We start from the raw sequence: 12,381 nt of genomic DNA, 5'->3' as shown, positions 1-12,381 counted from the left end.
AGATGGGAAATTCAATAGTCAGATGTCACTGAATGGCACTGACTCGATTGGGAAGGGGAAATTCAATAGTCAGATGTCACTGAATGGCACTGACTCGATTGGGAAGGGGAAATTCAATAGTCAGATGTCACTGAATGGCACTGACTCGATTGGGAAATTCAATAGTTATTCTGTCAAATCAACTGACTGACTGATCTACTTACTAGATGACAGCTTTGACTACCTTGAGGAGTGAAATGTTGACCTACTAAGTGGGAATGAGTGTTCAACCATCCCAATGGACACACACTGGTTGACTCAACGTTGTTTCCACGTCATTACGTTGAACCAATTTGGAATAGACGTTGAATTGATGTCTGTGCCTAGTGGAAAGTATGTGTCCCAAATGGCATACTATTCCCTATTTAGTGCATTATTTTTGACTAGGCCCCATATGGCTCTGGTTAAAAATAGTGCACTATATAGGAAGTAGGGTGCCATTTGGCACAGAGATAGGTCTGATAGTAGAGTTCCAACTTTAGCTTTCTCATCAATTGCAGGTAATATGTATGTCTTTGCAATAGACTTTTGCAACAAGTACACATATATCTAAATGTATTCATTCTATGTAATCTGTCCTATCATATTATAATTCTTATTTTTTTCAATCCAGCATCAATGTAAAATCTATTGTATTAAGGCTTTTAACTCAACCAAAAACAGTTGTGTTGTCCAGTATCATTTCAGCCCTGTATGTCCATCCTCTCCTCTTCGTTCTAGGGTAACTCCTTTGGGGCCCTCCAGGGGGCCCTGTTTGTGTCATTTCCCTCGATCTGATTTCTGCAAAATGGGTAGTAGTGGGAAGTTGCCTCTAGATGCTGATCGTGGATCAGTTGTACATTTTCCCCACTAATGGTAAAGGTTAGGATTGTGGGAGGACAAGCTGATCCTAGATCTGTCCCCAGCTTCAATGTCTCAGTATATTCAACATGTATACTACCACTCTAGACACAAAATTAAGTATTTTTAAATGTAAATATTTGTGATGTTTTTTTCCAAAAATGTAAAAGCAATTAAAACAGCCTTTCTTAATGTGTAGTTGACTCCGATAAAGAGAATATCAAAGGCTTCTTCCAAAATGGCACCCTATTCCCTATAAAGTGCACGACTTCTGACCAGAGCCTTATGGGCCTTAATATGGAATAGGGTGCTATTTGGGATGCAAACTTTGTGTGAGAATGTAGTTCCTCATGTTGCTACCTGACATTAAGAGGCAGGATTTTCAGCCAATATGGTTATTGATGGAGAGACAGAGCTGATGCTACTAGAAGATATCAAGAAGAAAGGCATAACTTTGAATATTGAGTCGCATTCCAGATGATTCCCCGTAGAGTTACATCGATCCTCTCTGATCCTATGGAAACACATGAAGCTGTTCAACTCTTCTTTCCTGAAACATTCAACTATCAGAGGGGTGGGTAGCCTCAGAGGCCCAGGCTTCTCACCTTATCGTCCAGTCAACAAGATGAGATTTGGAAGGATGCAACACGAGACTAGAGGTGCGGAACTCAGTAAGATGTACAACAACATTTATCATCAACAAAAACAAGTAGCCAACAAAGAGAAGTCTGTTTTAAAGTTTCATTTATTCATCCTCAAATCAAGAAAAAAAAGCACATTGAATCTCAGCCATGGTTTAATTTGTACAGTATTTCACACTTAAAAACAACACATTCACACTTCAAAAAGAGCTTTCCTTTTATGTCACCAATGAATGTTTCAGAACAGGTAAACAAAACATTTAAAAAGGCTTCAGCACCCCTCCCATCCACAGCTTCAGCACCCCTCCCATCCACAGCTTCAGCACCCCTCCCATCCACAGCTTCAGCACCCCTCCCATCCACAGCTTCACCAGCCCTCCCATCCACAGCTTCAGCACCCCTCCCATCCACAGCTTCAGCACCCCTCCCATCCACAGCTTCAGCACCCCTCCCATCCACAGCTTCAGCACCCCTCCCATCCACAGCTTCACCACCCCTCCCATCCACAGCTTCACCAGCCCTCCCATCCACAGCTTCACCAGCCCTCCCATCCACAGCTTCACCAGCCCTCCCATCCACAGCTTCAGCACCCCTCCCATCCACAGCTTCAGCACCCCTCCCATCCACAGCTTCAGCACCCCACCCATCCACAGCTTCAGCACCCCTCCCATCCACAGCTTCAGCACCCCTCCCATCCACAGCTTCACCAGCCCTCCCATCCACAGCTTCTGGTTGAGACTTCAGTCGAGGGATACATCCAAAATGGCACACCATTCTCTATGTTATACACTACTCTTGACCAAAACCCTACGGGCCCTGGTCAAAAGTAGTGAACCCTACGTCCCTGGTCAAAAGTAGTGCACTACATAGGGAATAGGGAGCCATTTGGGATGCACTTAATGTGGGGTATAAAAAGGCTTCCATTATGGAAGCAGCCTAGTAGAGGAGGAAGAGAGGAGGAGGAGGAGGAAAAGAGGAAGAGAGGAGGAAGAAGAGAGGAGGAGAAGGAGGAGAGGATGAGGAGGAAAAGAGGAGGAGAGGAGGAAAAAGAGGAGGAGAGGAGTACTACTGGAGGCTTCTCCATCCATCTGGTGGACTGATGCTATTCTAGGAGGGATTGGATCATCAGAGTAAGGGTAAAAGCCAGTATCGAACTAATCCCCCAAACACACACACACACCTGTGTGTTTCCTGTGTATGTTTGTGTGTGTGTGGTATACACAGACCAGAGAGGTATTCTGTACAGCAGCAGCATGTAGACTTGTAGTGAGTGGATGAGTATCATAGTAACAGACTACCTGCTGTTCAGATGATTGACAGCAGTTGAACAGTACAAAACCAGAAGAATACTAATAATAAAACATATGATAATGATACTAATATTAAAAAGGCAAAGGATGAATCCTCAGTTGAAACACTTAGACATGACAGTGTGATGGTTTGGTAAAAGAGAGATACAGGAAGGGAAAGGTAGGAAGGATTGATGGGTGGATGGGTGTTAATCAGGGCTTCAGGTAAACGACTGTGTCCTTTAGATCTCCTGGTATGATGAAACAGGAAGTGTGTATTCCTCTTCACTGTCCCTGTGAACAAACAGAACACACACGTTAGCACACACACATCAACACACTTAAACGGGACTGACCACATGCAGACTTTCCGCACCTCATCCACACTCACAGATATAAACTCATCCACACACACCAACTCATCCACACACACACACACACACACACACACACACACACACACACACACACACACACACACACACACGTTGCAAGTTCGAATCCCCAAGCTGACAAGGTACAAATCTGTCGTTCTGCCCCTGAACAGACAGTTAACCCACTGTTCCTAGGCCGTCATTGAAAATAAGAATTTGTTCTTAACTTCTTCGAGATAGGGGGCGCTCTTTTAATTTTTGGATAAAAAACATTCCTGTTTTTAAACAAGATATTTTGTCATGAAAAGATGCTCGACTATGCATGTAATTGACAGCTTTGGAAAGAAAACACTCTGACGTTTCCAAAACTGCAAAGATATTATCTGTGAGTGCCCCAGAACTAATGCTACAGGCGAAACCAAGATGAAATTTCATATAGGAAATGGCCCAGAGTTTGAATGTGCTGTGTTCCAATGTCTCCTTATATGGCTGTGAATGCGCCAGGAATGAGCCTGCACTTTCTGTCGTTTCCCCAAGGTGTCTGCAGCATTGTGACGTATTTGTAGGCATATCATTGGAAGATTGACCATAAGAGACTACTTTTACCAGGTGTCCGCCCGGTGTCCTCCGTCGAAATTATTGCGTAATCTCCAGCTGCATGCGCGTTTCCATTTTCTTCAGAGGAGAAAGGCAACTGCCACGAATGATTTATCATCGAGAGATATGTGAAAAACACCTTGAGGCTTGATTCTAAACAACGTTTGCCATGTTTCTGTCGATATTATGGAGTTAATTTGGAAAAAAGTTTGCGTTGTAATGACTGAATTTTAGGTTTTTTTCTTATCCAAACGTGATGAACAAAACGGAGCGATTTGTCCTACACAAATAATCTTTTTGGAAAAACTGAACATTTGCTATCTAACTGAGAGTCTCCTCATTGAAAACATCCGAAGTTCTTCAAAGATAAATGATTTTATTTGAATGCTTTTCTTGTTTTTGTGAAAATGTTGCCTGCTGAATGCTAGGCTTAATGCTATGCTAGCTATCAATACTCTTACACAAATGCTTGTTAAGCTATGGTTCAAAAGCATATTTTGAACCAGAGGTGGAGGTGAAGAGGTGGAGGTGAAGGTGAAAGAGAGGTGTAGAGGAAAGAGAGGTGTAGAGGAAAGAGAGGTGGAGAGGAAAGAGAGGTGGAGAGGAAAAGAGGTGGAGAGGAAAGGTGAAAGAGGTGGAGAGGAAAGAGAGGTGGAGAGGGAAAGAGGTGGAGAGGAAAGAGAGATCGAGATGAAAGAAAGGTGGAGAGGAAAGAGAGGTGGAGGTGACAGAGAGTGGACAGGAAGGAGTGGTCGAGGTGAAAGAGAGATGGAGGTGAAAGAGAGATGGAGAGGAAAGAGAGATGGAGAGGAAAGAGAGATGGAGAGGAAAGAGAGATGGAGAGGAAAGAGAGATGGAGGTGAAAGAGAGGTTGACGTGAAAGAGAGGTCGAGGTGAAAGAGAGGTCAAGAGGAAAGAGGTCGAGAGGAAAGAGGTCGAGAGGAAAGAGAGGTGGAGGTGAAAGAGAGTTGGAGGTGAAAGAGAGTTGGAGGTGAAAGAGAGGTGGAGGTGAAAGAGAGTTGGAGGTGAAAGAGAGTTGGAGGTGAAAGAGAGATGGAGGTGAAAGAGAGATGGAGGTGAAAGAGAGATGGAGGTGAAAGAGAGATGGAGGTGAAAGAGAGATGGAGGTGAAAGAGAGATGGAGGTGAAAGAGAGATGGAGGAAAGAGAGATGGAGGTGGAAGAGAGATGGAGCTAAAGAGAGATGGAGGTGAAAAGAGATGGAGCTAAAGAGAGATGGAGGTGAAACAGAGGTTGAGAGGAAAGAGGTCGAGAGGAAAGAGAGATGGAGGAGAAAGAGAGATGGAGGAGAAAGAGAGATGGAGGTGAAAGAGAGATGGAGCTAAAGAGAGATGGAGCTAAAGAGAGATGGAGCTAAAGAGAGATGGAGGTGAAACAGAGGTCGAGAGGAAAGAGGTCGAGAGGAAAGAGAGATGGAGGTGAAAGGGAGATGGAGGTGAAAGAGAGATGGAGGAGAAAGAGAGATGGAGGAGAAAGAGAGGTGGAGGTGAAAGAGAGATGGAAGTGAAAGAGAGATGGAGATGAAAGAGTTGGAGGTGAAAGAGAGTTGGAGGTGAAAGAGAGTTGGAGGTGAAAGAGAGTTGGAGATGAAAGAGAGATGGAGGTGAAAGAGAGATGGAGGTGAAAGAGGTGGGGATAAAAGAGGTGGAGGTAAAAGAGGTGGAGGTAAAAGAGATGGAGGTGAAAGAGAGTGGAGGTGAAAGAGGTGGAGGTGAAAGAGGTGGAGGTGAAAAGAGGTGGAGGTGAAAGAGAGTAGGAGGAAAAGAGGTGGAGGTAAAAGAGGTGGAGGTGAAAGAGAGATTGAGGTGAAAGAGAGGTGGAGATGAAAGAGAGTAGACAGGAAGGAGAGGTGGAGAGGAAAGAGAGGTGGAGGTGAAAGAGGTGGAGAGGAAAGAGAGGTGGAGGTGAAAGAGAGGTGGAGGTGAAAGAGGTGTGGAGGTGAAAGAGGTGGAGAGGAAAGAGGTGGAGGTGAAAGAGGTCGAGGTGAAAGAGGTGGAGATGAAAGAGAGTGGACAGGAAGGAGAGGTGGAGAGAAAAGAGTGGAGGTGGAGGTGAAAAGAGGTGGAGGTGAAAGAGAGTAGACAGGAAGGAGAAGTAGACAGGAAGGAGAGGTAGACAGGAAGGAGAGGTGGAGAGGAAGGAGAGGTAGACAGGAAAGAGGTCGACAGGTAAGAGGTGGACAGGAAGGAGAGTTGGAGAGGTAGACAGGAAAGAGGTAGACAGGAAAGAGGTAGACAGGAAGGAGAGGTGGAGATGATGGAGAGGTGGACAGGAAGGAGTGGTAGACAGGAAGAGAGGTGGACAGGAAGGAGAGGTGGACAGGAAGGAGAGGTAGACAGGAAGGAGAGGTAGACAGGAAGGAGAGGTAGACAGGAAGGAGAGGTAGACAGGAAGGAGAGGTAGACAGGAAGGAGAGGTAGACAGGAAGGAGAGGTGGACAGGAAGGAGAGGACAGGAAGATGAAGGAGAGATGGACAGGAAGGAGAGGTGGAGATGAAGGATGTGGACAGGAAGGAGAGGTAGACAGGAAAGAGGTAGACAGGTAAGAGGTGGACAGGAAGGAGAGTTGGAGAGGAAGGAGAGGTAGACAGGAAGGAGAGGCAGACAGGAAGGAGAGGTGGACATGAAGGAGAGGTGGACAGGAAGGAGAGGTGGAGATGAAGGAGAGATGGACAGGAAGGAGAGGTGGAGGACGGAGAGGTGGAGATGAAGGATGTGGACAGGAAGGAGAGATGGACAGGACGGAGAGGTGGAGATGAAGGATGTGGACAGGAAGGAGAGATGGACAGGACGGAGAGGTAGAGATGAAGGATGTGGACAGGAAGGAAATGTGGAGATGAAGGAGAGGTGGAGGTGACAAGGAGAGGAAGCCTCTTTCACCGTAACCATTAGATATTAGTGATTAGGTCAGTCTGCTGCTGTGTCCTGGGCACCATACTGCTCCCAGAGCATTGTTCATCCATTATTCAGACTCCCTCAGGCACCACGGCAACCCACAATCCAATTAGACCAGCAGGTGTGTGTGTCTCAGAGTGACAGCACAGACTGCCTGTTACCAACTATAACTGTACTCAGCTGCAGAACATCTAACCCAGTTTCCACTACCAAGTCTCAGATCATGTAAAGTTGCTTTACTCCATAGCTTCAAAACTAGATTAAAACTAGATTTCTCCTTCATCCATAGCTCAGTATTAAACATTTTGAGAGTGGTTAGATTTCTCCAGCTGCATCCTCAACTGTTAACCAAAACAAGTGTCAGGGTGACGGCTTGTTGTTGTCTAATCCCAGATTGCCGTTTAAACCAGTTTCACTTCAAGGAAACCATGACATTTCCTCTAAATCCTGTAACGTAGCTGTTAAACCACAGAGCACTGAACCATAATGCTGCCCAGCTGTAGGTTGATCAGGTTATGGTCTCCTTAGAGACCTGGGGGGGTATCGACCCTCGCCGGGGCCGTAGGTATCGACCCTCGCCGGGGCCGTAGGTATCGACCCTCGCCGGGGCCTCGACCCCGGGGCCGTAGGTATCGACCCTCGCCGGGGCCGTAGGTATCGACCCTCGCCGGGGCCGGGGCAGTAGGTATCGATCCGGGACCAGTAGGTATCGCCGGGGCAGTAGGTATCGACCCTCGCCGGGGCAGTAGGTATCGATCCTCGCCCCAGTAGGTATCGACCCTCGCCCGTAGGGCCGACCCTCGCCGGGGCAGTAGGTATCGACCCTCCGGGGCAGTAGGTATCGACCCTCGCCGGGGCAGTAGGTATCGACCCTCGCCGGGGCAGTAGGTATCGACCCTCGCCGGGGCCGTAGGTATCGACCCTCCGGGGCAGTAGGTATCGACCCTAGCCGGGGCAGTAGGTATCGACCCTCGCCGGGGCCGTAGGTATCGACCCTCGCCGGGGCCGTAGGTATCGACCCTCCGGGGCCGTAGGTATCAACGTTCTCAGAGTAGGCGTGGTGCTATAGGGTCAGTTCCCCTCTACAGGCAATCTAAAGGCGTCCACATACATAGGTTGGGTTTGTTCCTAGTAGAACTCAGCTAGGTCAAGTGAACGTCTGTTCTTGCATACTCCCTTAAAATACCTTCGCTTTAAAAACAAGAAAAGCATCAATATTACCGTTTGTCCCTCTTGAGACACTGTAGCAGCAAGTACACACACTGTAGCAGCAAGTACACTGTTTCAACTGAGAAGCATATGGTAAGCCTTATTCCCTGTGATCTAAAAGGCTAAACTGATCCTAGATCAGCACTCCTACTCTGAGACCCTTTGTGGATACAGCCCCAGGCCAAGCCATGGAGAGACCGCAGCTGCTGCCAGCGTGACTCAGGACTGACTTGGCAGTTCCTCTAACTTAAATAGTATGTGTGCGTGTGCGTGTGGAGAGAGTGTGTGCCTTAGTGTGCACATGCCAGCCAACTTGCCGATCTTCACAGACATGACTGTGTCTCAGCACCCATAGACGGTCAGTGAGACAAGCTCAGGCCTGACTTATGTTTAATTCCAAATAGACCCTACCCCACTAGAGAGACCCTACTCCCCTAGACGGACCCTACCCCCTAGACGGACCCTACTCCACTAGACGGACCCTACTCCACTAGACGGACCCTACTCCCATAGCCACTCCTGAAATCTGAAATGGTTGAATAGGTGGAGGCCTTCTCTCCCCTCCCTCCCACTTTCAGTCTTCCCTTTCTATCTCACCCTTCCTCTCTTTCTCAGTCTGGGATCTATAAACTACTCTGCAAAAAGAAAACATGTCATTGCTTGCTGTTGTCTCTCAGTTGTGTAACGTCATCCGTTTGGAATGTAATCTGAGCAGTAATAGAGGTTAACAGATAGGCTGTACTAAGAGTCAGGTGGGCTGGGATCAGACCAAGACACTGTGGATGGACATCTCTCTCCTGACGGATCAGTACATACACACACAGGGTGAAGGCATCTGCAGTGACAACAACTTCTGGTCTCAGCCTCCTACGCGCATGCACGCACGCACGCACACACACACACACACACAATCTCACCCCCTCACCACCCACAGTTTGGCAGGAAGTCTGCATGACTCAACATTTATGACGAGTAGCCAATCGCAGGCCAGGAGAGAGGGGCACTGGCCAGTGGGAACTCAGAATCCGACAGGCATCCGTCACCTGCATTGGCAGCTTTCTGATTCGACGTCTCGCTCACAGGCAGTCTGCTGATTTGACTGCTGGGTTGAGTGATGTGCCTGGACGAAGCAACTTTGAACGAAAACAAGAGTTGGCTGATGGACTGCTCGTCTGAATTTCTAGTCTGAAAACCGCTGCTCGCTCCTACCACTTTGTTAGACTTGAGGATTTGTGTTACCTACCCCAAGCTGATTCATTGGTTTTATCTTAGTGGGCGAACAAGTCTTGTGATATGCAGAAGGGATAAGGTGAATGGTTGTCAACTCAGTTGTTCAGTTCAATGTGGTTCCCTGAGTGTGCCAGGGGCAAATCTGACATTGCACACTATTACCTATATAGGGCACTATTTCAAATGGCACCCTATTCCGAACATAGGGCTATGGTCAAAAGTAGCGCACTATAGGCTCCCGAGTGTCGCAGCGGTCTAAGTGCTGGAGGCGTCACTACAGACCCTGGTTCGATTCTAGGCTGTATCACAACCGACCGTGATTGGGAGTCCCATAGGGTGGCGCACAATTGGCCCAGCGTTGTCCGTGTTAGGGTTTGGCCGGGTTAGGCCGCCACTGTAAATAAGAATCTGTTCTTAACTGACTTGCCTAGTTAAATAAAGCTTAAATACAAAATCAATAAATTTGCCGTGTTCAAAAAGTAATGTACTAAATATGGACTGAGGTGCCATTTTGGACGAAACCCATGTGACTGGCCATCACCACATTGGCGTATTCCAACTCTTACCTCACTTCCTCTTCTTTGAGCCTGCGCGCTGCCTGCTTTGACTGTTTAATCTGCAAGTCCAGTCTGTGCAGGAAGTCTTGAGCCGACAGCTCTTCCGGCTGGGGCCGTTTATAACTACTACTGTCCTTATCTCCAGGGGCCAGAGGTGGTGAGGGGTCCTCCTCAGTGTCCCTGTCCTGCCCCACACAAAGGGGTTGAAGTCCTGGTCCTGGGGATCTCCGTCGGGGGACTCTAGAGACAGGCCGTTGAAGGGAGAGGTCTTCTCTGAGACCACAGGGATGTTGAGGGTGTTACGCAGGAAGATACAGTCGTTACTGAACATCTTGTTAGTCCTCTTGATCTGCTCCATCTGGAATCATGTGTGTGACATAACAGTAATAACACATTAATAACATGGTGTAACAAAACAATAACAGTACCCATAACAGGTTAACAATAACAGTACTAATAACATGGTGTAACAAAACAATAACAGGTTAACAATAACAGTACCAATAACAGGTTAACAATAACAGTACTAATAACATGGTGTAACAAAACAATAACAGGTAAACAATAACAGTACTAATAACATGGTGTAACAAAACAATAACAGTACTAATAACAGGTTAACAAAACAATAACAGTACCAATAACAGGTTAACAATAACAGTACTAATAACATGGTGTAACAAAACAATAACAGGTTAACAATAACAGGTTAACAATAACAGTACTAATAACAGGTTAACAATAACAGTACTAATAACAGGTTAACAATAACAGTACTAATAACATGGTGTAACAAAACAATAACAGGTTAACAATAACAGGTTAACAATAACAGTACTAATAACAGGTTAACAAAACAATAACAGTACTAATAACAGGTTAACAAAACAATAACAGTACTAATAACAGGTTAACAAAACAATAACAGTACTAATAACAGGTTAACAAAACAATAACATCAGTACCAATAACTGCAGTCACAAAGCAGCCGTAACATAAATAGCAATACTAACAAGATTGTAATAACACAAGACAGTAACAACAGTATCAACACTGATAGAAATGTAGGTAGTAACACATGTTGTTATTGGGTGAGAGATGAGCAATGTACTCAGATGTTCAGGAAGACAGACATTCCTAGAAGCCCCCAGGGCTGGGAGGGGCTACTCCAGTCCTGGAGGGACACAGTGTGTGCAAGCCTCTGTTTCACCACAACACTAACACACCAGATGAAAGGAAAGCCAGCACACTGTGCTCCTTCAGGACTGGAGGAGTCCACAGTGGTCATCAGTGACAGCTACAGAGGTGGGAAAGATGACTGACAAACACTGCATGTGGCTGAAGTTGCTCACACAAGATCACATGAACCTTTGTGTAGGCCAACATTGCTACACTGTAGCACATTCTGTTATGAGTCATGATGACCATGTTGTTAATGCAACAATGTAACAGTAACAATGTAGCTAATGTGGAGCAGGGACGCTCAGGCCTTGAATGGGATGAAATCTGATACTGAAGTTTCTGGTTCGAAGCCTGCCCAGTCCGTTCGTTGCATTCAGGTATCATGAGAGTAAGTCATAAATGTTTGGATCTAAGAATAATGTAATCGTGTAGGAGATCTATGCTAGGTTAATCTTGCAAGCCCTGGTTTTATTATGGCAGCGTAGCAAATAGGTGGTCCCAAAAAAATGCTCGCATGCATGACAGTTGATCAAAACAAATGCGCGGTGAATGAGATTTCACATTTTAATATCCACAACCATAACACACAAGACATTCACACAAGACGTGTGTGTGTGCCGGTAATAATAACCTTACCGTTACTTCGTATTTGAGGGCTATGCCCTGCAAAGTGTCGCTGTCTGTGACCCGATGCTCTATGTATTTCTCGCCGAGAGAAGCCGCGACGCTAGCCGTACTCCCGTAAGACCGGATCTTGGTTCGGGCCAGACTCTGTGACAGTTCACTGTCGGATTCTGAACCGGACCTGGACCGGGGAAAGATGGGCTGTCCGATACCAAACCTCGCTCCACCATCCCTCATCGGCAGGACAGGCGAGTACTCCGCCATCTTCTCTCGGTAGCTGCTTGTTGGTTCGTGATGCGCCGACTGCACTCAGCTAACCTGGGCTAGGAGGTAGCCAAGTGGCTGGCTAGCAAACTCAGTCAGGCTGCGGGAAGATTGCCATTTCTAGTTTGGTGACACATGTCGATCCTGTGTGAATGTGGCATATTTCAGGTCAGGCAAAACCGAGCCGTTCGCTGTTTGATGCAACAGACAGACAGTCGTGACTAACAACAACGTGAAACGCTCGGTGTGAATTTAGGGCAATGCAATTGGATACGCACTCCAGCGTGTCTTTTCCGCTCCAAGCTTGTGACGTCACCAGTGTCATTCAGAGCACAGTTCTGGCATACTGCTAGCTAGGGCCCAACAATGCAGATGTTGTTTTACAGTAGGCCTATCTGATAAAAAAAATCATGTCAGTCTACTTTAAAAATATATGTTCACACCAAACCATTGTGAAATAGAGTGAATATATACTTTATTGTCGATTTGATTAGAATAGCATCCCATGGATGGAGAGCAATTTTGGGGTTAAGTGCCTTGCTCAAGGACACAACAGTGGTTTGTGGGCCCACCTACCAGCCTGGAGCTGTTGCTATTGCCTGGTCATCCTTCATGGTAAG

The 12,381-nt window shown here is 46.5% G+C and overlaps 1 pseudogene; it reads right to left on the bottom strand.

Moving 5' to 3' along the window:
• Positions 1-1,606: 1,606 nt before the first annotated feature.
• On the bottom strand, positions 1,607-11,999 carry LOC135556578 (lysM and putative peptidoglycan-binding domain-containing protein 2-like; annotated as a pseudogene).
• Between the last annotated feature and the right edge of the window lie 382 nt (positions 12,000-12,381).

Source organism: Oncorhynchus masou, chromosome 2, assembly GCF_036934945.1.
Source record: "Oncorhynchus masou masou isolate Uvic2021 chromosome 2, UVic_Omas_1.1, whole genome shotgun sequence".
Lineage (NCBI taxonomy): Eukaryota > Metazoa > Chordata > Actinopteri > Salmoniformes > Salmonidae > Oncorhynchus > Oncorhynchus masou.
Note: the sequence above shows the minus strand (reverse complement) of the source record. Positions and strands in the feature narration are given on the sequence as shown.